The sequence below is a fragment of the Lepidochelys kempii genome, chromosome 20 (assembly GCF_965140265.1).
Source record: "Lepidochelys kempii isolate rLepKem1 chromosome 20, rLepKem1.hap2, whole genome shotgun sequence".
NCBI classification, from domain to species: domain Eukaryota; kingdom Metazoa; phylum Chordata; order Testudines; family Cheloniidae; genus Lepidochelys; species Lepidochelys kempii.
This window is the reverse complement of record NC_133275.1, coordinates 13,366,161-13,387,127: the sequence shown is the minus strand read 5'-3', so window position 1 is coordinate 13,387,127 and position 20,967 is coordinate 13,366,161. Positions and strand designations below refer to the sequence as shown.

The following is a 20,967-nucleotide window of genomic DNA, read 5'->3' as shown; positions in this document are numbered from 1 at the left end:
CTGCACCATCACTTCCAATGCCAGGATTTGGGTTTAGCTCTCATGGCTCCCGCCACAGTGAGATCTGGAGGGGGGTCTGCCTGAGGGACAAGCAAGATAGCGGTGTTTGGAGACCCCCTCCACCCACCACGATTGGGTTGATGCTGAAGAGCTTGAGGTCACCACAGGCAGCAACAGGCTGTGGCATGTGACTGCAGGGAAGCACTTCAGAAATGTCTGATTTCTTCTAACACTGAATAAGGAACTCTTCTAGAGTTCTCCCTATCACTACCCCATCTCCACTTCCACTGCCATCTTCTCCAGCCTCCCTGTGCACTCCCGGGTGGTGCACAAACCCGCATGCGTTTCCTAAACCCCCTTGCAAGCGGGATTGTGTCTGTGCAAATATTGGCCACATGGGAAAGTGCTGTGAATCCTCCTGCAAATTGATCTTCTCTTCAGGGGAGTGTCTGGGGCTGAAGTGCCTGTGTGGCCATCTTGTGGAGAAGACTTGTCACATGACTGAGGAGGTGCCAGTCGCCCAGCTCAGCCAGTAGATCACAAACACCCGCTGCTCAGAGCAGCACCAAGGAGAGTCTCCAGGAGCCACTGGGAAATTATTCATAGATCCACCGAAGGGGCCATTAGACCCTCTAGTCTGACTCCTAGATAGCTCAGGGCAGAGAATGTCACCCAGTCCCTCTGTGCTGCTGAGCCCACTAACTTGGGTTTGCCTAACGCCTCTTCTAGAGAAAGGCTACAGTCCACATTGGAAGAGACCAAGAGAGGGAGACTTCAGCCCTTCCCTTGGGAGTCTGTCCTAATGGTTTCAGAGTAATAGCCGTGTTAGTCTGTATTCGCAAAAAGGAGTACTTATGGCACCTTAGAGACTAACCAATTTATTTGAGCATAAGCTTTCGTGAGCTACAGCTCACTTCATCGGATGCATACTGTGGAAAATGTAGAAGATCTTTTTATATACACATAAAGCATGAAAAAATACCTCCTCCCACCCCACTCTCCAAGGTAACCTATTTCCCCTTGTTTTTTCCTACCCCCCCCCCCCCAGACGTTCTTGTTAAACCCTGGATTTGTGCTGGAAATGGCCCACCTTGATTATCATACACATTGTAAGGAGAGTGGTCACTTTAGATAAGCTATTACCAGCAGGAGAGTGGGTTTGTGTGTGTGTGGGGGGGGGGGTGAGAAAACCTGGATTTGTACTGGAAATGGCCCAACTTGATTATCATACACATTGTAAGGAGAGTGATCACTTTAGATAAGCTATTACCAGCAGGAGAGTGGGGTGGGAGGAGGTATTTTTTCATGCTTTGTGTGTATATAAAAAGATCTTCTACACTTTCCACAGTATGCATCCGATGAAGTGAGCAGTAGCTCACGAAAGCTTATGCTCAAATAAATTGGTTAGTCTCTAAGGTGCCACAAGTCCTCCTTTTCTTTGTCCTAATGGTGTCGTTCGGGAAGGGGAAACGCTTTGAATAACTGGCCAAGCTGTCGCCACCTTCCATCCAAGACTCCAGCCCCCAGCGGTCAGAGCCTTAGGGTGCTGTGTGACCCCTTGCTGAGCCTGGACCCGCAGCTGCTCTCAATATAATGCTGCCTTTCACCTCCAGCTTGCTGTGAAACTCTGCCTCTCCTCTCTGGCTCTGGGTTACCCTACCTCCGGGCTAGGTTACCCTAACTCACTGGATCTGAGGCTGATTGATGTTCAGGCTCCAGCTGGTGCAGCAGGAGTAGGGTGACTGTTTTGGCCGGGACGGTCCCTTTTTTAAGCCCTGTCCCAGTCGTCCTGACTTTTTTGGAAAAACTGGGCATTTGTGTGATCGTCTGTTGGGAAGAGCAAATGGGACAAATGCCCAGTTTGGGCAAAAAAGGGGGATGCGACCCCTAGCGGGGCGCAGAGGAACTTGGGGGGGAGGCAGCAGCAATGCCAGCTCCGCATGGGAGGGAGGGCTTAGGAGAGCGGATTGGGCCCCGTGGATGGCAGGGGGCTCGGGCCTCCTTGCTTGTGGGGAGAAGAGAGGCAGGCCTTGGGCTGCCCGTGCACGGGCGGGCAGCTGGGGGCCCGGGCTGCCTCGCGCACAGGGGAGAGAGGGGGGCATCAGGCTGGTTCCAGGGGTGGGGAGAGAGGACCTCAGACCAGCCCTCTGTGGGCGGGAGGCAGGGAGGGCTCAGGCTGGCCGCATGCGGGGGTCCCATTTTCCCTTTAGGAAAATATGGTCACCCTAAGCATGTGGCTGCCCGCCTTCTCCATGGCTCAGGCCCCTGGGAGCATACCAGGCCTGTGCTCAGCTCCCTCCACTGGCTCCAGCTCCCTGTGCTGGTTTAAAGCTTTGGTCCAAATCAGCACAGCAGCTAACAGGTCGAGCCCCAGCTACACCAGAGATCGAATTTCGATCTGTGACCCACCACAACAGCTGCGCTCCCCTGGGACCGTGCAGATCACAGAGTCCAGGAGGAGTGCAGGAGAGCTGGGGACCCCGCATTCCCAGTCAGAGGGGGTCTGGCTGTGGGATGCACTCCCAGAGATCAGGAGAATCCAGTGTCTGACCACCACCAAGAAACATCGCAAGACCTTCCTCTTTGAGAAAGCCTCTCTACCATGAGAATGACAGCCATACACTGACCCCACTCACCTGCAAACCCCAGCACTGGACCGCCTTCTCCCCGCAGACCCTGACCTCCCTTCAATCCTCAGACCCCAGCACTGAGCCCCGTTTCTATCCCCCAAACCCAGACACTAACCCCCCTTTCCCCCAGACCCTGAGCCCCCTTCTATCCCTAGACCCCAGCACTGAGCCTCCTTCTCCCCCCAGACCCTGACCCCCCTTCAATTCCCAGACCCCAACATTGAGTCCCCTTCTCCCCCCAGACCCCGATCCTGACCCCTTCATTCCCCAGGCCCCAGCACTCACCCCCCTTCTATCCCCTAAACACTGACACAGACCCCCAACTTCTATCCCTTAAAACCTGTCACTGATCCCCCCCACCCATCCCTCACCCTGCCCTCTCCCTCCAAAATGGAAATCTTAAAGAAAAGAAAAGGACCCGAAGCAGACCCTGGCCCCTCCCTGACACAGAGTCAAACTTTTGGCCCCTGCAGGCAGAACTAGCCGAGGCACGAGCCACGAGCCACTGCAGGGACGCTGCCGCCCGCCAGGCTGCCCTTGTGCTGACTTTGCTCTGTTGCAGCGTAGGGCTCCCGGGGCACGGTACCAAAGCCACAGGGGTCATTGGGAATATCCTGCCCCCTCCCAGGCACTGCCATGGCTGGGCCAGACCCCATGCTGCCACATGCTACGGAGTCCATGGGACGAGGCCGCCCCAGCCCTGGCTCCTGGGCAATGAGGAGCACGCTGGGAAGCTGCGAGTCTGAGGGCCCATGGCGCCGTGGGGAAGGGCACAAGCAGTACACAAGCCAGCCCCCCACCCCAGCGCCACAATGGCAGCTGCAGCCCCACTGGAAGCTGCAGCCCCACCCAACAACGAAACAGACCGGGGCCGACCTGCCCCCAAGTCTCCCACAACAGGCTGGGAGACAGGAGCCACAGACCCTCCCGAGAGAGAAGCAAAGGGCCACAAATGCTTCAGCATGGATATGCCAGCTCTACTTGGGTGATTCCCTCTGGCCTCCCTGCCCCCCACCCTGCCCCTACAGCCTGCCCCTGCCCTCCCCACCCTGTCCCTACCCCCTTCCCTCCCCACTCCCAACCCTGCCGCCCACCCTGCCCCTGCTTCCTGCCCCTCCCCCTGCCCTCCCCACCCTGACCCCTCCCACTGCCCTGCTCCCTGCCCGCACCACCCCTCACTCCTCACCCTGCCCCCTACTGCTTGTCTCTGCCTTCTCCACCCTAACCCTTCCCCCACCCCCTGCCCTGACCACCACCCTCTGCCCTCCCCATTCCCAACCCTGCCCCCCACCCTGGCCCCTACTGCCTGCCCCCATCCTCCCCACCACCTGCCTTGCCCCCCACTCCCAGCCCTGAGCCTGCCTTCCCCACCCCCCTTCCCTACTCCCCTGCCCCCCATCCCCTGCCATCCCCACTCTTAACTCTTCCTCCTGCCATCCCTTCTACTTCCCCACCTGTCTCCACTCCCCATCTCACCCTCTGAAAGAAAGCCTCAAGAGGGTAATTTCCCTTTGTTTCATGTACACTGTCCTGCCCACCATACAGCCCCTCCAACACCATCCCTCTGGGTCCCTCTTTCACCCCCCATCCTCACCCTTTTCCTCTCTGGCCGTGACCCCTCTTTGCTGGCGCACCTGCAAACCCTGTCCTGCGGAGCGCTTGCCCAGCATGCTCTTAGAACAGGTGCCCAGAGCAAGGGATTTTGGCTGCTCAGCGGGGTCTGTCACTCACCGGGGCTGGGGGGTGCCAGCGTGACCCTGGTCACTGGCTGACCAGCGGATCGCCGTCTAGCTCTGGAGAGGGACCATCAGTCGTGGTGTCCCGTCGCAGCACTGAGGCACCGCAGCCCACGCATGCATCTGTCGTCAGCAGGGAGGGAGGAAGCTGATCTGTTTTGAAGAGGAAATTTAAAAAAATCAACAACGAAACCTCAAACGTTGACCCACATCCGCTGCCTAGACGGGAAAACATAATGATCCACCAACGCAGGAGGGGGCGGCTAATAATAGTACACAGCCCTGATATAGCCCTCTGTCATCGCCCGTCCAGAGAGGGGAAATTGAGGCACAGGGAGGGGAAAGGAGGTTCCAGAGATGTAGATAGAACCCACTGTCTTGGCTCTGGGCTCTAGCGCCATAAGGCTCAACCAAAATTGGTCCTTTGGTTACTCATGCTCTGCAAGGTGCTGTCCATTCAGTGACTGAGCACACTGGCCAAAGGCTCCTTTATCCCTGACCCCAGCAAGGTAGGCCACAATTATCACTGGGGGAAACTGAGGCATGGAGACAGGAGAGTTACATAGCAGATTGGTGGCCTGGCTGGCAGTCAAATCCAGCTCTCCAAATTCCGAGTTCCATGTTTTCAAGGTGATCTGCCCAGTGGGGGCGGGGAGTGAGTTTGTCCCAATATTCTGCTGTCTGTGATGGAAACAGGCCGGAGAAGCTGGAATAAAGACTTTGCAAATCCCATGGGCAAGCAGGGCTGGGATCTTAGTGTCAAGCAATGCAAACAACCCCAGCTGGCGGTGAGAGCACCTGCAGCTGATCTCCTGGGCCTGGCACTTGACTCCTGTCACAATGTTTCACAAGGGGGTTTGAAATGCTGGCACATGCCCATTTGTGGACAGCAAAGTGTTTTACAGAAACCTGCGGGGGTGCTGGAACAATGTGTATTGTGGGGGTGCTGAGAGCCATTGAACCAAACTGCAAACCCTGTATCAGATGGAAACCACTTCAAGCCAGGGGGTACGGCAGCACCCCCAGCACCCCTAGCTCCAGCACCTATGAAAACCTATCCATTTAGATAAATCTTTCCTTAGAATACATTTTCAAAATATGCCTGGTCTCCTGCCAGCACCTCCACCCTGCTTCTCAGCATCCCATCAGGAGGGCTGGCCAGGGCTGGGGACCCCAGGCCTTCCCACCTGCTGGGCCAGCTGGCTCCCTGTGCTGTCTGACTCCCACAGCCTGAAGAACCAGCTGCCCCAAGTGTTGGGCAGCTCAGGGAGCCCTGGGGAACCCGGCCTTGGGGCAGGACACATGGCAGGGCTTGGGTGGCTCAGAGAGCTGAACCACAGACTTTGGAATCCCTCAGGAATCCCTCCGAGGCCGTCATCTTGGAAGGGCAGACATGGAGCAAGGGACCCTGCAAAACCTTGCAGGGGCAGAATGAAATTAACATGATTCTTATAAAAAACAACAAGGAGGAGTTCCTTGTTGTTTTTGTGGATACAGACCAACAGGGCTACCCCCTGTTACATGATTCTAATCAGTTTCACTGCTGTTCTGAAACTGGGGTCTTCCTACACTGCCGGTTAGGGCACAGAAAACTGGTGCACTGTGGACTCACAGCCTGGCTTGTCTTGCAGTAACTCACCACCTAGACAAGCCCTGGGTCAGTTTGATTGCTGCTGTTCAGTGGTGCACAGCTAGGAAACTGACAAAAATTATGTCAATTTCAGTGCCCAGCTGACCCGATCCTGGGGAGCACATTTTGTTGCTGAAATGTTTCAGGAGTTCCAAACATTGTGGGGTTTCAGTTCTGTGAAAAGTTCTGACTTTATGGCTCTTTGTCTCAATTTGAAAATGACCATGGAACAGAAACTGGGTTTTCTGGGTGGCTCAGTCTCACACCCAGTTTGCACTAGTGCAAATGGCTGCACAGTGTAAAGGAGGATCAGGCCCCCGTGTCCACCTGTGTAATTGTAAGAAGAACTTGGCTCATAAATACACTGTCCCCAGCTGTCTTGGTCATGGATAAATATGCAGCTGCAATGGAGGAAAACATTTCCAGCGCTTGTACTGATGGAGCAATCACCCCGCTGAGGTAGCCTGGTGTGTAGGGGGTGCTGGGTGCTTGGAACAAGTGCAATAAAACACTGCAGCCTTAAGAGAGGCTGAAACGAAACAGGGGCAGAACCTGAGCTGGTGTCAATGGACCCAGGTCCAGTTGCGCCAAGGGAGCTGTGCTGTGCTGAAGTAGCACGCACAGACTCCAGCACCACATGTGTTCATGAAAGCCCAGGCTGGGATCCAGCCACTACAGTCACTCAGTCCCTGCTTTGAAGCCTCTGTAGAAATCAGACTGGATTTTCCATAAAGCATCAGTCCAAGGACTGACCATGCTTCCAGCTTGGCACCTCTCCTGGAAAGATCCTGGTGCAAGCAGCACACTGGCGCCAGAGAGACCCTGCCACAGAAATAGATGCTCTCTGGGGACGGAGCGTCAGGGCGGGGTCTTTGCCAGCAGTGTCAACACTCTTGCCTCTCACACTAACTCCTGCAGAAGGTCAGCAAGAAGTGCTGGTTGAATACCCCTTTACCCCTGACCTGGGATGAGGCTGGGGCAATGGGCAGAACCAAGACCTTCCTGATTCACCAGCCAGAGGCTTTCACTGAGGAAAGACCAGGGCTGTAAGAAAGGGGATGCGACAGCATTATCCACACCTTAGGCCTTGTCTACACAAGAAAGTTGCACCAGTTGGTTTAACTTAAACTGGTTTTGTTAATCTGTGTGGATGCTCTGATTTGGGTTTAAAAGATTGCAGTTTAGTTCAGACTGGTTCCTGTTTGGCTTTGTGTGTAGAGCGACTGACAGTGCAGTGGCTAGGCTGATCGGAGTCAGGCTTAGTGGAGAGCATCCACACAGGGGGTGGCACTGCTGTAAAGGGCTCTTACACAGATGTACATCAATCCAGCGTACTTGTGTGTGTAAATGAGTGTGTGTAAATTCCTAAAAGATCCAGGGCCACACAGCATCCCCTGGCAGAGCCACAAGAGCGTTGGGAGAGGACAAGGGCCCAACGCTGAGCCTTTATCACTGGGACTTTGCACACAGGTGACCAGGGCACCAGCACTTATTCTCATACCATTTCACACCCAGACTTTCACACTTCAGAGGGGTTTTGCCAAGAGGTTCACTTGTCCTCATTTGGCCAGATGCCCAGCCTAGGTGACGGGCAGGTTTCAGCTTGGAAAGGCCCCAGATGGTCAGACCTGGGCAGTAACTCCGGTGCCCAAATCAAGACACTTTAACAGAGGCCTGTCTCTGACAATGTTGTGCCCCCAGCCCTGAGTCAGGTTGCTGCAAAGGTCACGGGTTAAGGCCCAGCATCTCCCAGTCTCCGTCACTTTGGACATTTTTCATAGAATCATAGAATATTAGGGTTGGAAGGGACCTCAGGAGGTCATCTAGTCCAACCCCCTGCTCAAAGCAGGACCAATCCCCAATTAAATCATCCCAGCCAGGACTTTGTCAAGCCTGACCTTAAAAACTTCTAAGGAAGGAGATTCCACCACCTCCCTAGATAACGCATTCCAGTGTTTCACCACCCTCCTAGTAAAAAAGTTTTTCCTAATATCCAACCTAAATCTCCCCCACTGCCACTTGAGGCCATTATTCCTTGTTCTGTCATCTGCTACCACTGAGAACAGTCTAGAGCCATCCTCTTTGGAACCCCCTTTCAGGTAGTTGAAAGCAGCTATCAAATCCCCCCTCAGTCTTCTCTTCTGAAGACTAAACATCCCCAGTTCCCTCAGCGTCTCCTCATAACTCATGTATTCCAGTCCCCTAATCATTTTTGTTGCCCTCCACTGGACTCTTTCCAATTTTTCCACATCCTTCTTGTAGTGTGGGGCCCAAAACTGGACACAGTACTCCAGATGAGGCCTCACCAATGTCGAATAGAGGGGAACGATCACGTCCCTCGATCTGCTGGCAATGCCCCTACTTATACATCCCAAAATGCCATTGGCCTTCTTGGCAACAAGGGCACACTGTTGACTCATATCCAGCTTCTTGTCCACTGTAACCCCTAGATCCTTTTCTGAAGAACTGCTGCCGAGCCTTTCGGTCCCTAGTCTGTAGTGGTGCATGGGATTCTTCCGTCCTAAGTGCAGGACTCTGCACATGTCCTTGTTGAACCTCATCAGGTTTTTATTTTTTTATTCTTCCTTTTTTATTCTTCATCTTGTTTTAGGCAAAAGTCCGGGGACTCTATGCAGGGGATTCTCTGGCCTGTGTTATGCAGGCGGTCAGACTGATGAACTAATGACCCTGTTCATGAGCTGGGTAGTTCTGGGCTGATGTGTGAATGGATCCTCCATTTAAGACAGTTGTAAGAGACAGTTAATGAGCCACAACTAAAACAAAGACTACAGGATAGGGCTCTATCAAATTAATGGCTGTGAAAAACCCATTATGAGCAGTGAAATCTGGCTACTGTAGGCGTTGTGGTGTTGTCACCCTTACTTCTGTGCTGTCTTCAGAACTGGGTGGCCAGCCAGCAGCCACTCCTCTCCAGCCGCGCAGCTCTGAAGGCAGCGCTGCACCACAGCAGGGCAGAAGTGAGGGTGTCAGGGTTCCTTTCCCACTCTGAACTCTAGGGTACAGATGTGGGGACCCGCATGAAAGACCCCCTAAGCTTATTCTTACCAGCTTCGGATAGAAACTTCCCCAAGGTACAAACTTTGCCTTGTCCTTGAACAGTATGCTGCTACCACCAAGTGTTTTAAACAAAGAACAGGGAAAGAGACCTCTTGGAGACGTCTTCCCCCAAAATATCCCCCCAAGCCCTACACCCGCTTTCCTGGGGAGGCTTGAGAACAATATCCTAACCAATTGGTTACAAAATCATCAAAGACCCAAACCCCTGGATCTTGGAACAATGTAAAAATCAGTCAGGTTCTTAAAAGAAGGATTTTATTTAAAAAAAAAATAAAAGGTAAAAATCATCTCTGTAAAATCAGGATGGAAAATACTTTACAGGGTATTCAGATTCAAAACACAGAGGATTCCCCTCTGGGCAAAACCTTCAAGTTACAGAAAACAGGAATAAACCTCCCTCTTAACACAGGGAAAGTTCACATAAAACAAAAGATAAACTAATCCGCCTTGCCTGGCTTACCTATACTGGTTGCAATATTGGAGACTTGGATTAGGATGAGTTGGAGAAGATGGATTTCTGTCTGGCCTCTCTCAGTCCCAAGAGAGAACAAACACGTAAACAAAGAGCACAAACAAAAACCTCCCCCCCCCCCCCCAAAGATTTGAAAGTATCTTTTTCCCTTATTGGTCCTTTGGGTTAGGTGCCAGCCAGGTTAGCTGAGCTTCTTAAGCCTTTACAGGTAACAGGATGATGCCTCTGGCCAGGAGGGATTTTATAGCACTGTATACAGAAAGGTGGTTTCCCTTCCCTTTATATTTATGACAAGGGTGTTATGGGGGGAATCATTTTTTCAGGGGGGCAGGGCCAGCCTTACAGGTGGGTGAGGTGGGCGACTGCCCAGGGCGCTGTGGTCACCCGCCCACCACACACACACACAGTCAGCCCAAGGCCCCTTTAACCCTCAAGTCCTGGGGAGGAGCAGGGTCAGGTGTGCCCTGGCGGAGAGTTCCTACCATGCACTGGGCTCCAGCTGCTAGCCCCAGCTGGGTTGTGGAGGGACGGGACTTCCTCTTTCCCTGCATGGGACGCTCCTGGGGCGGGTCAGACCCACTTCCGGTGGTGACGAAGAAGCAAGGGTGGCAACACCATCCCAGGCCACCCTCACTTCTGCGCCGCTGCTGGCGGCGGCTCTGCCATCAGAGCTGGGCTCCCGGCCAGCAGCCGCCGCTCTCCAGCTGCCCAGCTCTGAAGGCAGCGCCGCCGCCAGCAGCAGTGCTGAATTAAGGGTGGCAATACCGCGACCCCTCTACAATAGCCTTGCGACCTCCCCCCCCACAATAGCCTTGCGACCCCCTCCCCATGAGGGGTTGGGACGCCCACAGTTACAACGTTGTGACATTTCAGATTTAAATGTCTGAAACTGTGAAATTTCAGATTTTTAAAACCTATGACTGTGAAATTGACCAAAATGGACTATGAATCTGGTAGGGCCCTGTTAATGGAGTCTGCCCTGAAACTAGCATCAGGTTTGCAGGGGGTTTGACTGGGTAGTCTGACCAGATTAGGGGATAGGATGGGGAGAGAACAACAGATAAGTGAAAAAAGGCTGCAACCAAGAGGGAAAGCCAGCTGTGTAAGGAGTAGCTGCCAGCACAGCAGCTGACTCCAGAAGAAACCTGGGAGAGGTTTTTGGGCCAGGGGGCTCTTGGGGCTGGTTCCTGCTATTTGATTCCCCCTGCATTTAGGAACACGGGACTTTGCCCATTCTTTGTAAATAAACAAAACTCCACCAAAGAAATACCCGACTAGCCCCAGTTTCTACTCCTAGCAGGAACATCCACAGGGCCCCAAACTCTGACTATTCACTTGGGTTGAAAAGGGGCAATGGGCCGGTTCTGGACCCAACATCCTGAAATCCATCAGCTGTACATGTGGCCAGTCAGAGCCCAATTTTAAATTGAAGGCGGGATCCGGTGTCTCAAAGTCCCCCCGGATTTGGGAGGTGAAATGCCCCTCAGGCTGCCAAAAGCAGCGTCGGTGCCTCACTTGGGCCTGGGAGGCCAATTGCTGGGCTTTGCTTTAGACTTTCTCGACAAACTCACCAGTTGCCAAGAGCTGGCTGTCCAGAGGCCGTGGCACCACTGGGTTCCAGGGGCTGCCTGCTGCTCGCTCCCTGGGGCTCTGCAGGCCACAGCTGTCCGCAGGGGAGCTCTGGCCCAGCAGCTAGACAGATGAGTGCAGGCTCCAGGCAGGCAGCATGAAGAGCTGCTTCCCCCTTGGAAGGGGCAGGCTGGCTGGACTCGCTGCCCTGGATCAATGCATGGAGACTCAGGGAATCCCAGTTCATTCCCTGTCCCAGGCTGTCACCACACTGAGCAGAGCTAACCGTTGCCCTGTCAGATCGAGGTGGCCGTAAAAGGGCTCAAGGCGCCGGGAATTAACCAGTCTCTCCTTCCCGTTCCTTGGGGCTGGTGCAGGATGGCCACATCGATATTCCAGAGCAGGGTGGGACCACTGCAGGGCTTGGAAACTTACCGCGGCTGTGCCTGGCTCAACCCAGCACTCCCCAAGGGAGAAGGGGAAGAAAACAAGACATAGCAGGGAGAACAGACCCTCCTCCAGGAGCCACCTGCTCAGTGCCAGGCAGAGGCCCAGGGAACAGGGCTGGTGCAAGGATGTTTTGCGCCCTAGGCGAAACTTCCACCTTGCGCCCCGCCCCCCCTCTGCCCTGAGGCTCCCCACCGCCCCCTTTCCCCTTGGGGAGCCGTGCGGCAACTCCCCCGCTCCCCTCGGCCCAGGGAGCCATGCGGCAGCTTCCCCCATCCCCGTCGGCCCGGGGAACCGTGCAGCAGCTCCCTGCCCCAGCTCACCTCTGCTCCGCCTCCTCCCTGAGCACGCCACCGCCATTCCACTTCTCCCGCCTCCCATGCTTGCAGCGCCAATCAGATGGGAGTGAGTGAAGCAGAGCGGGGCAGCGTTCTCAGGGGAGGAGGCGGAGCAGAGGTGAACTGGGGTGGGGAGCTGTTCCCCTGTGTGCTACCCCCCCCCCGTTAGTTGCTGCAGGCGGCCCTCCCTGCGCCCCCCTACCCCAGCTCACCTCCACTCCACCGCCTCCCCGGAGCGCGCTTTTGGCCGCCCCCAACCACTTGGTGCCCTAGCCTAGCTCGCCTAGTGGTTGCACCGGCCCTGCCAGGGAGCCCAGTCATGTGACACACAGTGGGAGCTGTTTAAGCGTCTGTTAATACTGTGTGCTGGCCTGGCTCTGTGGCTCCTAATAGGGGCTGTCTGGGATGGTCCAGCCAGAAAGGAGGAGATGGATCAAGATGGTCCCCTAACAGCTTCCACTGCAGGGTGTTTCAGGACAATGCCGGGTGCTACGGGCCAATGCCAGCACTGCTAGCTCTGCCGACTCTGACTCAGGTCCTGGATGGGACCTCGTGGACCAGGAGAGGCTGAAGCAATCAACATGGGAAGACACGTCCTGGAGAACAAAGGGCCCGGCCCCTTGCAGAGTTTAATGGGACACTCCAGGGCACAGGAGGAACCAGCCTGAGCCACACCAGAGCTGCAGACGCTGCACCCGTACGAGAGCGGCAGGAGTTCAGGGCAGCTGGATGTGCGCACGGGGGTGGTTACTTTAAAATCCTTTGAGCTCCAACACATTGATCCAGCTGCTAAATAAAGACAGGTTGTTTTCAGGAGGCTGCTGGGCACTCATGCTGCTCACCAGTCAGCGAAGACAGGAAATGCAGCTGGGGCCGGGAACCCCACCTGATCTGCAGGGTGATGAGCGGCTGGTGCACGGTGCAGTGCACCCAGGGCCCAGTCAGAGAGCAGGAGAGTCATGAGATTCCAACCCCAGAACCTCAGGTCAGGGCAAGAGGCTGTTGCTCAGAAGTGGGTGCTCCCAGCGACACCCACAAAGCAGCAGCAGCAGTGCTGGGAAACAGCTGAGCACAATGCTGTGGACACAAATGGCTAGTGGGCTCCTTGGCTGTATAAACAAGGGAACAGTGAGCAAAAGGAGGGAGCCAGACACATTTCAATTAGAAATTAAGCACTAATTCTGAGTGGTGAGACTGATTAACCATTGCAACAACTTGCCAAGCGACAGGGTGGATTCTCCATCTCCGGATGTCCAGAGAAATCCAGTCAATGCTTGTCTGGAAGATGCTTTTAACAAACACAAGTTAGTGGGCTCCACACTGGGGTAACTAGGTGGAAATTGATGGCTTGTGATATACTGGAGATGAGACTAAATGTTTAATGGTCTCTCCTAGGAATCTGAAACATTTTTCATTTTGTTTGACATTTCTGACATACATTGGGGGCGGGGAGGGGGTCAGCAAAATGAATCAAAAATGTCATGAGTTTGGTTCAAAGCAGAATGCAAACTTTTCAGTTTTTAGAGGGTATGGGGTGCTACTGTAATACACCTAATAAGCAATGTACAGCTCCTGGCACAATGGGGTCCTGGCCTTGATGGGATCCAGGGCGCTACCATAATACACCTAATAAATCATCATCGTATTCTGCTAGGTAAATAGCAGCACATGAGAAAGAAGCCTCAATATGGGCATGAGAGAGAAGAGAAAGCTGAAGGCACATGAGGGAGAAGGCAGCTTCCTAGCACTGAACATGGCAGATTGTACTTGAATCCTTCCTCATCAATAATTGACAGTCTCTGAGTGGGATCACAGCAGGACACAGTTGTGTTTGCAGCCGTTGGGAGTGAAGTAGGTTTAGCATAGGGTTTCTCAATCCAGGGGCCATGACCCAAAATTGGGACACCAACACTTGACAAAGGGTGACATGCAAGGCTGTGGTGGGGTTGCAGAGCTCACCCTATGCTCATCCTGCAGTAGTGGCTCCTGTGGCTCCGGTTAGGGTGACCAGATGTCCCGATTTTATAGGGACAGTCCTGATATTTGGGGGGGTTTCTTATATAGGCTCCTATTACCCCCACACCCTGTCCTGATTTTTCACACTTGCTATCTGGTCAGCCTAGCTCCGGTCCCGTGGGAATGGCTGGGCTCGACTCTCCACTCCAGGCATTGTGAGTCGGTGAATGGGGTTGCAGCTCTGCTCAGGTTTGGCCCAGCACCCTTCTGTGCTGGTGACACTGGCCATCTGGGCTGAGACCCCATGAACCAGGTTGCAAAGCCACTTGCACAAATTTCACCCAGCTGCACCCCCCGTCTGGACCAAATCTGAGTGGTGCTGAGACCCTGGAGATTGCAAGGTCCAGAGCAGGGAGCTGAGCCCAGCCAGCCCCACAGAACAGGAGCCACAGGAGGTTCTGTTACAGTGAGCCCAGTGTACTTATTGAGAACTCATGGTGCACTGGATATGAGTCAGCAGTGTGCCCTTGTTGCCAAGAAGGCCAATGGCATTTTGGGATGTATAAGTAGGGGCATAGCGAGCAGATCGAGGGACGTGATCGTTCCCCTCTATTCGACATTGGTGAGGCCTCATCTGGAGTACTGTGTCCAGTTTTGGGCCCCACACTTCAAGAAGGATGTGGATAAATTGGAGAGAGTCCAGCGAAGGGCAACAAAAATGATTAGGGGACTGGAACACATGAGTTATGAGGAGAGGCTGAGGGAGCTGGGATTGTTTAGCCTGCAGAAGAGAAGAATGAGGGGGGATTTGATAGCTGCTTTCAACTACCTGAAAGGGGGTTCCAAAGACGATGGCTCTAGACTGTTCTCAATGGTAGCAGATGACAGAATGAGGAGTAATGGTCTCAAGTTGCAGTGGGGGAGGTTTAGATTGGATATTAGGAAAAACTTTTTCACTAAGAGGGTGGTGAAACACTGGAATGCGTTACCTAGGGAGGTGGTGGAATCTCCTTCCTTAGAGGTTTTTAAGGTCAGGCTTCACAAAGCCCTGGCTGGGATGATTTGACTGGGAATTGGTCCTGCTTTGAGCAGGGGGTTGGACTAGATGACCTTCTGGGGTCCCTTCCAACCCTGATATTCTATGATTCTATGATTCTATGAACGTACTACATGAATGTGTATATTATATATCGTGGGTAAGAAATATTTAGTAAGCCAGGTGTTTTTGCACGATAGCTATTTCCTGGGTCATGACATGCCCTCAAGGTTTACAAATGAGTCCTGAGTCCAAAAAGGGTTGAGACCCACCAGGTCAGCACTTGAATTCTTAGCCAGAGGTCAGAGTTTGGGTATTCCTAGGGCCTTCCGCCCTGTCTTCAGCAGAATGGAAATCAGCACCCGAGTCAATGCAGTGGTGCTGAGTTACTACTGAGAAGCATCTGGCCCACAGAATCTCATGTCACTGGGCAAAGCAATGAGCTTGCTAACAGCAGGGCAGGGCCTGCGTGTGTGGATGCAGTGACCGTTACATGCTCATCCAGGGACAACTGGACGTGGTTTGGATGGACATGGTGCACAGGCAAGTGTAACCCAAACTGCTGCATCAAGCCAGGCAGCCCCTAGTGGCTCCACCTCCTCTGGCTGAAGGGCATTAGCTGGCCGGTTGTCTGAGACACAGAGGGACACTAAGCATGACAGGCTGGTGGGCCAGGTCCTGCCACTGCTCCTAGGGGGTAATGAAAGGCCAGATAAAATAGGAGGAGCAGATTTACAGAAGACCCTGCTCCAGGCTATGGACAGGGGATGTCTCTCTGTCCCAGCCCTATTGGCAGTGATGTCACTAAAGTCACATTGTCCCAAACATATTCAGGAAATCTGAGAGCTGGTCCTGCAGTGCTGAGCAGCTGCCCACTGGTGCCGCCCTGCCCTAGTGGACTGCCGTGGCCAGGCACTGGCATGGTACTGCAGGCCAGGGTGGATTCACTCATTCCTGTGTGTGCTACAGTAATAAAGCAGCACAGCAAGACCCCCGGCTGGGCCTTGAAGAGATGCTGGGCGCTTCTGCTCCCACAGCCACACCTAACCCGTTTAGCGAAGCTGGTGGGTTTGGGTCAGGGGAGCCCAGAAGAAAAGGGTTCAGAGTCTGGTAAATTTGGATTAACTCCTTTGGAGTCAATGGAGATGCACCAGTGTCCAAGAGGTGTGAGGTCAGGATCAGGCCCTGAATTCTAGGCCACATGCAGCCTTGAGATTGGGCTCCGTGGGAATTGCTCTCCCAGTGCTGTTCCCATTAGTCCCCAGCCAGACGGATTATGCTCCCCTCTCCCACCATCACCATTGGGATCCTGGTTCTCCCATGTCCACACTCAGGGAGATGGGCAGAGGCTACAGTGAGGAAAGCCAGCCCAGCTTGCCAGGTGATTAGTATGGCCCAAGTCCTAGGGCAGGGCCAGACGGCTCTTGGAGCAGCACTCCAGTTTAGATACAATGCTGCTTGTTTAGCTTGTTTCCCATCCCTGGCTCCTTGTGACCAAAGATGTAAACAAAACCAGAATACTTGAAAATCCTCTTGACAAAGCCGCGTCCCATGAGACACCAACTCTGGCACACGCACACTCATGGACCCTTCAGATGACAATCCAGAGAGACCAGAACTTTGCACGCAGGCAGGAGAGACCAGCACTTTGCACGCACCCGAGGGTCAGCCCTTGGCTCAGGGCCAGTGCCCGTAACATCCTGGCGCCAGGAAGAGGGAGTTGTTGGGTTCAACGAGAGCAGCACTGCATGCTTTAAAGCTTTCTGCCAGGCACTGTGCAGTCTGCTGTGGGATCTTAGTGTGCCCCAAAAGCACACACCACTGCAGGGATGCTCCCTGCACCGGCAGGACCCACAGAAGGAAAGCGGCTCAGCCAGGTGTCTGCTGCACTGGGAAAAGTGCGGGGGGGGGGGGGCGCAAGCGAGCAGACCAGGGTAGAGGGAGGGAGGTTCCACTGGGACACCGAGAGACCATGCACAGCACTCTGGCCCTCTCCTCCTCCCCCGGCTGACTGATTAGCCAGTGAGTCAGAACAGACGCAGCCCATCTCGATCCCCCATGTTCACTGACCTAATTAGTTAATTCCTTCCACTGGAGACTTGCAGAAAACCAAAAGAGCCTCCCTGCTGCATGATTAAGTGGCAGTACTTTCATTTACTTGCTGCTCTTTGACGCAGGTGGCTGTGGGCCACGCCCCACCCCATGCCTGTGAGTCTGGGCCAGCAGTTCTCAGCCCCAGCAACCTGTCCTCCCCCTCTCCAACAGGGCAGGCCATGCAGGGAGGGGGCTGTTTGTCTGGGGCTGTTCCAGATGGACTCTCTGAAGGGCCCGTGTCTGAGGACCTGCTGACCATAGTCAGACTGGTTTGTTTGTGGACAGAAGCAGGGGCTTGGCCTCAAACCTGAGTAAGAGCCTGGCTTACAGTATGTCTCTACATGGAAAAAAACCTCCAGACCACAGCAGTGAATCTCAGAGTTCAACTGACTCGGGCTCCCGGCGCTCAAGCTAAAAATAGCAATGTGGACGCAGGTCCGGCTAGAGCCCAGGCACTGAAGCCCAGGGAGGGAGGTGGGTTTCACAGCCCGAGTTTCTGAGCTGGAACAATGACATGGCTACTTTTAATGATGTAGCACAAGCCCTGCAAGCCTGAATCTGCAGACCAGTGCTCTGAGACTCGCCACCACGAGATTGCTTTGCAGTAGATGTACTCTCTGGGCACCAAGTTTCAGCTTGCTTGCTGCAGATCCTTGCTCCGTCTGTCTACTTGTCAGTCTGTCTGTGTCAGCCTGCTGCATGCTGATTGTATCCATCACGCCGCACCCCCACTCCCCGCTTCCTGCCAGTGGCACCTGTCTAACCCTTCAGGGACTTTTGATCTCAGTCCTAGCCTTGGGAAGAAAAACCGTCTTAAGGGCTATATGTAGGCTATTGTTTTGCCCTTCCTGCCTCTAGGCGTGGCAGGTTTGTATAATTTTTGGTGGTGCCCAGAACAGGTACAAGTCCTCTCCCGCTCCCACCCCACACACCTGCCTAAGGGTCTGGGATGGAGTTTGCGTGCTGGGTGCAGGCTCTGGGCTGGGGCAGGGGTGCAGGAGGGATAGGGGCTCTGGGAGGGAGTTTGGGTGCTGGGTGCGGGCTCTGGGCTGGGACAGGGGGTTGAGGTGCAGAAGGGGGTGCGGGAGGCAGTTTGGGGTGCTAGGTGTGGGAGAGGATTGGGGTGCTAGGTGCCAGCTCTGGGAGGGGGGTTGGGTGCAGGAGGGGATTTGGGGTGCAGGCTCTGGAAAAGAGTTTGGGTGCGGGAGGGGTGCAGGCTGTGGGACAGAGTCTGGGTGCGGACTCCAGACTGGGACAGGGGGTTGGGGTGCAGGAGGGGGTGTGGGAGGGGGTTTGGATGCTGGATGCAGGCTCTGGGCTGAAACAGAGGGTTAGGGTGCAGCAGGCAGGCTGCCCCAGGGCTGGGGCGGGGGGCCAGAGAGGAGGAATTCCTCCAGCCCTCTCTCCGCCAGCAGCAGCAAGCTCTGGGGCCCCCCAGCACGACACTCACCCAAGTTCCCCCACCCCCCCCCACCCCCCCAAGGCTGCTGCTCAGGAGGTCCAGCCAGGATAAGCCACCCACCACTTGGAGTAGACTCAGAGTTGCTTGCCGGGGGGGGGGGGGGGAGGGCTGCCATGCGCCCCCTCCCTACACGGGTGCAGCAGCTGCCTCAGCCTGCCCCCGGTGCTGCTCCCTTGTAGCTGGCAGTGGCTGGTGAGGGAGCGCAGAGCAGAGCTCCAGGGGGGAACCACCTGCTTCCCAGGGCAGGCAGGAATGCTTGGGGGAGGCACGCGAGGGCGGCAGGTGTGGGTGGCAGGCAGAGCCGGGGGAGAGACCCAGCCCCAAACATTGGTGGAGCTGGGCCCCCCAGGCCCTGAATTTGCTGGAGCCTGGGCACCACGGGCCCTTACAACTCACCGCCTCTGCCTGCCTCAGGTCTCTAACAACGTCCTTCGATTTGCCTGTGCATCCAGGCAGGGCAACGTCACCCACAACAAAACAATACAAACATTGCCCATTTTGGCGGGGTGGGATTCACCCTTTCTGCATAACCCTGCAGGGCTAGACCCAGCCAAGCCACTGCAGGGAGGATCAGTTACCCTTATCCCAGCCTGTCTCCCTGTCCCCAGACAGGTGTGGGTGCTGGGGCTGCCAGTCCTGCTGGGGAGGACACCCACAGGCTGCACTTGGGACTAGACGGGATGCACTGACCCTGCCCAGGACCTAGTCCTGCCTCAGCTTCGGAGAATGGAGCCAGCTCCGTTCTACAATATGCCTCAGAGCCAGAGCCCCATGTGTTTGTCTACACTGCAATAAAAAACCTGCAGAGCAAGTCTTAGGGCCCAGGTCAACTGTCTCAGACTCACAGGGCACATGCTCAGGGGCTAGAAATAGCCATGTAGACTTGTAGGAGCAGCAGTGATCTGTATGCTCTGTATAACCTGTAGGTTCAAAAGGTCTGTTACACCTTCCCCTGTTTTTTGTCTCCTCTCCCTCCTTAAATACCTGTGAAGTGGCTTTCCCCCTCCCCCTCCCTCCTGGAATGCTTGTGGGATGAACGGGCTGCTTGAGCAGCTGGAAGATCAGAAGAGCTCCCAGGTAGACAAGGTGTCTAGGACTCTGACTAGGCAGTGATCACACCCCCAATGCATGGACGCAGCCCACCTGGATGCGTCCAAGTCCTCTCTAGTCACAGGTCAGGAGGAGCAGGTCCTTAAAAGGGGAAGGGGCCATGTGCTCAGGAGTGCACTCACAAGCTTGTACTTCCTGTAAAGGGCCTTCGCCCAGACTGCCTGGCCAGTGGTTCGCCACATTGCATTTCATCATGCCTTGGGAAGACTGACCTTCATCGCACCATCCATCACTGCGCTGTGGGACACTTCCCTTGAAGGATCCTGACATCTCCAGTGCCGTGCCTGTCCTGGGAGTGTGAATATGCCAGTGTGAGTTTGATCCCCACCCCCTACCCCCTTCTTTTGAGTATAATAAATGTGCTGCTTTCTTCCAGACTCTGGTGGGTCATTACTCCTCCCTAAGCTTCCTAGCTGGCCCAATTTCAGGTAACAGACATTTGGGCCAGGGCTGGAGCCTGGGCTCTGCCACCCAGCGAGGGGGGAGGGTCTCACAGCCCAAGCCAAACATCTACACTGCTATTTTTTGCCTTGTAGCACAAGCCCTGTGAGCCACAGTACAAGACACTGATGAGATCTCATCTGGAATGGTGTGTGCAATGCTGGTCTCCCGTTGTGTTTAAGAAAAATTAAGATTAAGTCTGGAACAGCAAAGAAGGGCTACCAATATGGTCAGAGGAAGGGAAAAGCCTACCTGACAAGAGGAGAAAGCCTTTGACAAGGTCCCCCACCAAAGGCTTGTAAGCAAAATAAGTCGTCATGAGATAAGAGAGAAGGTCCTGTCATGGATCTGTAACTGGTTAAACAACAGGAAAGAAAGAGTAGGAATTAATGGTTAGTTTTCAGACTGGAGACAAGTGAATAGCAGTGAATAGCCCAAGGACCAACTGGCTAAGCAGCAGTTCTTCAGAAAAGGGCCTGGGGATTACAGCGGAAGAGAAGCTGGATAAGAGTCAGCAGTGTGGCTTCCTGCCAAAAAGGCTAAAGGCATATTGGGCTGTATTAGTAGGAGCGTTGCCAGCAGATAGAAGGAAGTGATTATTCCCCTCTATTTGGCACTGGTGAGGCTACATAGAATCATAGAATATAGAATATCAGGGTTGGAAGGGACCCCTGAAGGTCATCTAGTCCAACCCCCTGCTCGAAGCAGGACCAATTCCCAGTTAAATCATCCCAGCCAGGACTTTGTCAAGCCTGACCTTAAAAACCTCTAAGGAAGGAGATTCTACCACCTCCCTAGGTAACGCATTCCAGTGTTTCACCACCCTCTTAGTGAAAAAGTTTTTCCTAATATCCAATCTAAACCTCCCCCACTGCAACTTGAGACCATTACTCCTCGTTCTGTCATCTGCTACCATTGAGAACAGTCTAGAGCCATCTTCTTTGGAACCCCCTTTCAGGTAGTTGAAA

General features: G+C 54.3%; 1 protein-coding gene across 2 annotated transcripts in view; it reads right to left on the bottom strand.

Moving 5' to 3' along the window:
* TESPA1 (thymocyte expressed, positive selection associated 1) overlaps nt 1-20,271 on the bottom strand; it is a 47,068-nt gene extending 26,797 nt beyond the window's left edge. Inside the window, exons 1-2 of one of the 2 annotated variants that reach the window (XM_073318677.1) lie at nt 20,252-20,271; nt 4,362-4,519 (exon numbers count right to left, since the gene is read on the bottom strand). The gene's annotated coding sequence lies outside the window, so the exon portion shown is untranslated. The remainder of the gene's footprint in view (nt 1-4,361; nt 4,520-20,251) is intronic. The other variant, XM_073318679.1, reaches the window with a different exon arrangement.
* Nucleotides 20,272-20,967: the final 696 nt, after the last annotated feature.